The 4,441-nt window shown below is 47.0% G+C and overlaps 1 long non-coding RNA gene across 1 annotated transcript; it reads left to right on the top strand.

The window, feature by feature from the left end:
• The first annotated feature begins 804 nt into the window (after positions 1-804).
• Positions 805-2,648, top strand: LOC135978256 (uncharacterized). The gene is made up of 4 exons (XR_010595685.1): positions 805-1,606; positions 1,704-1,761; positions 2,253-2,357; positions 2,476-2,648. It is a non-coding gene; the product is annotated as an uncharacterized LOC135978256 (long non-coding RNA).
• Positions 2,649-4,441: the final 1,793 nt, after the last annotated feature.

Here is a 4,441-nt window from a genome sequence, read left to right as displayed (position 1 = left end):
CCTCCCACCTCCCTCTACCAATCAGGAGGGGTTTCAGCCACATAGGATTGCCCCGAGAGCAGATTTGACCGATTGGGGGTGTCCCGAGGTGGGGTGACCCGTCCGGAAGTGGATAATGTGACCTCTCTAAGAACTCTTCCCACCGCCCTCTACCAATCGCAATGGGTTTCGGTCATATAGGACCGCCCCAAGAGCAGATTTGACCAATCGGGGGTGTTCTAGGTTGGGGTGACCTGCCCAGAAGAGGGTCATGTGACCCCTCTAAAAACTCCTCCCAGCGCCCTCTGCCAATCAGAGCGCAGCACCATCACCCCATAAGTCCCAGTGCTGGGGCAGAAGAGGCCATCTTTTACCAGGAATGCATGCTTTAGAAATCGTGGAAACATGGACTCCTTCATCACTCCCATGAGAACTTCGGACTTTGTTTTTGCCCCGAGGGCCTTTGACCATCCGCGGAGAAAGCGCTACATCAGCGACAGTTCCGTGGAAGAGGAGGGAGCGACCGAGGAGGGCCCTTTGGCCCAGCCGTTGATGGATACGCCAGAACCCGAAACCCAACTGCTTGTGAGACACCCCGATGAGCGTGGTGGCCTCTTGTCATCCATCCCCCTGGAGGAGGAAGGCGAACACAGCTCGGGGGAGTCATCGGAGGACAAGGTGAATGGAAAAGCCATCGCTCAGGTAAATGAATGATTAAGAAGTGATGGTTGATGATGGGGTGTAATGGGGTTAGGAACCGGGGGGCGGGGGGTTGTGTAAATTTAAAAACACGCAGTGGGAATTTACACTGTTTCTTTTCTGAAAATCTCTCGACAGCTCGAAGATGCCTTTCTAGAGGAGCAGGAGGCCCTGGACAGCGTTGCATCAAGCAGCGAAGATGAACTGGGCCCACCTTGGTTCTGCTCAACGCCGATACACATTGTTGAAGAGGACTCTGAGGATGACGGCTATGAGGAGTTTAGGAGGAGGCTTGGCATGGAACTAACTGAGCCAGTGCCATGTCGTGAGCGTAAAAAAAGTCCTGCGGACTATTGTACGCGTTGCTGTTAATGCTGTACTTAATCACTGCCTTAGGGAAAAGCTTTTTGAAGATTGTGAGGGCTGTGTCATAGATGCGCCAGCCCAACGGCACCATGACTGTGTGACTTGGACTTCAGTGGCTATAAACTGCAAACTCCGGGGCCTGTGTGCTGAGCTGTGCTTGGAAATCCTATTAAACACTGTTATTGCCATAGGTTATGCTATGCAATGTCTGTGCCTAACCCAAGAACATTTAGCGCCAGGGGGGGCCTTCATAAAAAACAAACCCCAAGACATTCATTGAGATCTGCAAAGGGCCCCCACTTGGAATGGGTACTGTAAGAGGCCCTACAGAAAAATGTATTTGAACTAAAAGAAAAAAAAAGAAAAGAAAAGCAGCCCAGTTGTGCAGACAACTTATTCCCCCAGCCCAGACCACAAACGGGAATGCTAGGGAGGGGTGAGCCAATCAACCTGCTGACTATTTTGAAACAAAGAGTTAGGATGGTGTAAAAACCTCAGGGAGCTTGGAGCCTGTCTCTTTCAACAGAAACGCTCTTGAATTGCTGCTGGACTGCAAGAGGAGGTATGCGCCCTCTTTTTAACTCTGAAAATAGATATTCTATAATGCCATTCTTTGGCCATGCCGTCTTAGTAAATAATGGTGCCTGGCTTTATTGCAGTGTGATCTGTTTAGCATGGAACCAGGAACTTTAAGCTGCATTTCACCACCAGGCCAAGGTAAAAACCATTTTAACTACAGATGTGCTTAATACTGTTAAATTAAAAAAAAAAAAAAAAAAAAAAAAAAACTTCAGGTATTACACAGGTTGTATAGGGATTTGGGGGTAATCCTAACTTAACATGTTTGCTTGTTCTTTAACCTGAAGGCCCAAACACACATGGCAGGGGTGGGGGCGGGGTGGTGGTGGACAGAACAACCATGTGCCTTTTAAATGCATGTGGGTTTATTGAAAAGTATTTTCAATGGATTTTAAAAGCAGTTTGGTTTTTATTTTGCAAAATGAGATGTCTTTTTAAAAAATGTTTGTGGGTTTGTTTTTTAAAGCAGTAGAAATAAACTCAAAATCTGTGTTTGTTGTACAGCCTGAAATGGATGATTTTGTTTTAAAGCTGTGACTTTTCAAATAGAAAAACACCCTAATGAATATTTTATTTTTTTAAGTTTACAAGACAGTTTCATGTGTTTTATAATGTTGTTTGCTTCACAGTACGGTCAAAACACGAGAGGGTAAACAAGCTCAGAAGAAAAAGGAAAGAGACAGCTGAAAAGGAAAATTCACCAGCATCAATGACTGATGGATGGATGAAGCCCAGTAAATATATTTTGCTTATTTGTTTCATGAGGTTTTGTATTTTAAGTAAATCCATAGGTGTGGGTGAGAAAGATGGTAAAGTTCAGTTTTGTAAAATGTCTTTTCTCCCCCCTCATAGGCACGGGCAGCTTTCCTGACAATGCTGTAGTCGAAGCTACAGGGACACCTCCACCAGAACCGCCAAAGAACCAGGAATCTGCTTTGAGACCTTTAACAACGCTAACACAAAACAGCACAAGCAGGAGCGCCGCCAGCTTTTCTGCCATCCTAGGCGGCGGAAGGTCCCGCCCCGAAATGCCGCCCCCCCACAGAGGCGGCGGAAGGTCCCGCCGCTGAAATACCGCCGCGGTCGCCGCCCCCCAAATTGTAGCGCCCTAGGCGACCACCTAGGTGGTGGTCCTGAGCACGAGAGTGCAGATGAAGCATCAGGGCAGTCCAAACCTCATATACGTCAAACCCAAGGACAAAACAAAAGATTCTGGTAAAGACCAACCACGCAAACACAACTCCAGTTCCTCAGCGGCCACCGCCACACCAAGCCCTGAGAAAACTGAGCAAAAACGCTCACATTCACAAACCCGGAGCACGCGCTCTAGGGGTTGTGAACGTGAGCAAAAATACACACATTCACAAACCTGGAGCACGCGCTCTAGGGGTTGTGAATAAAAAACCAAGGTCTGACAGACCATTCTCCAAACACCATAAGCTCGTCACAACTCCCCCATATTCTAGTATTTGGGAAAAGTATGATGCTTCATTCAGAAAACTGATGAAGATTTGGGGAAAATATGAGGCTTTGTTCAGAATACTGGTGGTTGCTATATCCTCAGGGGTCTAAAAGAAAGGAGAGCTGTTCTCAGTGGTGGCAGATGACAGAACAAGGAGCAATGGTCTCAAGTTGCAGTGGGGGAGGTCCAGGTTGGATATCAGGAAAAACTATTTCACTAGGAGGGTGGTGAAACACTGGAATGCGTTACCTAGGGAGGTGGTGGAGTCTCCTTCCTTGGAGGTTTTTAAGGCCCGGCTTGACAAAGCCCTGGCTGGGATGATTTAGCTGGGAATTGGTCCTGCTTTGAGCAGGGGGTTGGACTAGATGACCTCTTGAGGTCCCTTCCAACTCTGATATTCTATGATTCTATGATTCTATAAACCACGTCAAAAATGCAAAAGCTCTGGCAGGTGACTTTTTGAAAAATACTTCAATTTTTCCAAAAGGGGGCTCTGAGCAGGTGTGACTAGCCATGGAAAGGGGCCTGGGTAAAAAGGGCACCCTCAAGGGTACACATCAGCTCAGGTGTAAACAAAAGGGGGGACAGCTCTTGGTGGACAAACAAATGGCGGCCAAAAAGTTCCAGGCCAGGGTCTCAGTAAAAATTTTAAAAAAGGCTAAAGAGGTAATGAGGAAAAAAGCAAAAAGAGATGCCCCCTACTGGAGGCTCTCAAACTGGCTTGTCTGAAAATGGGGAGGTGGAACCCGACTCTCACACAGAGTCTGATTTAGAAAATTCCCCAGAGGGCTCTCTAGAAGGTCCCCGTCTCCTCCTGATGACCCTCACGGAGGCCCCTCGGAGTCTGACTCTCAAATAGCATCTGATGTAGAAGATGCCGCTGACGGTCCCATAGAGGAACCCCCAAGTAACCCTGAAAATGCAGAGGTGTATATGGAGAGAGTGAGAAGTTGGCAACGTGAATTACCTAGATTTGGGGGGTCGGTGTAGTGTGAGGAATTTTGTTTTGTCAATCCTGAGTGAATGAATTCAGCTCAGCAGGTTGTTGAAGCCATACACAGGGGAATACAGTTAGTTCTAGATGACGTTAATGGTGATTATGATGATTATGTTCAGTTACGTTTAGAGAGCTGAAATTTAACTAACCCTTTGTTTTCAGTCAGAAGAACTAGTGATGAGCTGTCTGCTGAGGATTTCTTAACTCAGGCCTCAAAGCTGCTACAGAGCAATAGAGAGCTGCATCTCGATGGGACATTGCGCCTCATTGTGACAGTTGTAAAAAACAGGGGTGGGGGCGCTCGTAGAGGTTTAAATTCTATCTGCGGTAGTCAAATCCTCCATAAAAAGAGACAATGC

Source organism: Chrysemys picta, unplaced genomic scaffold (genome assembly GCF_011386835.1).
Source record: "Chrysemys picta bellii isolate R12L10 unplaced genomic scaffold, ASM1138683v2 scaf184, whole genome shotgun sequence".
NCBI classification, from domain to species: Eukaryota; Metazoa; Chordata; order Testudines; family Emydidae; genus Chrysemys; species Chrysemys picta.
The sequence above is the reverse complement of the archived record's forward strand: the minus strand, read 5'-3'. Positions and strand labels throughout refer to the sequence as shown.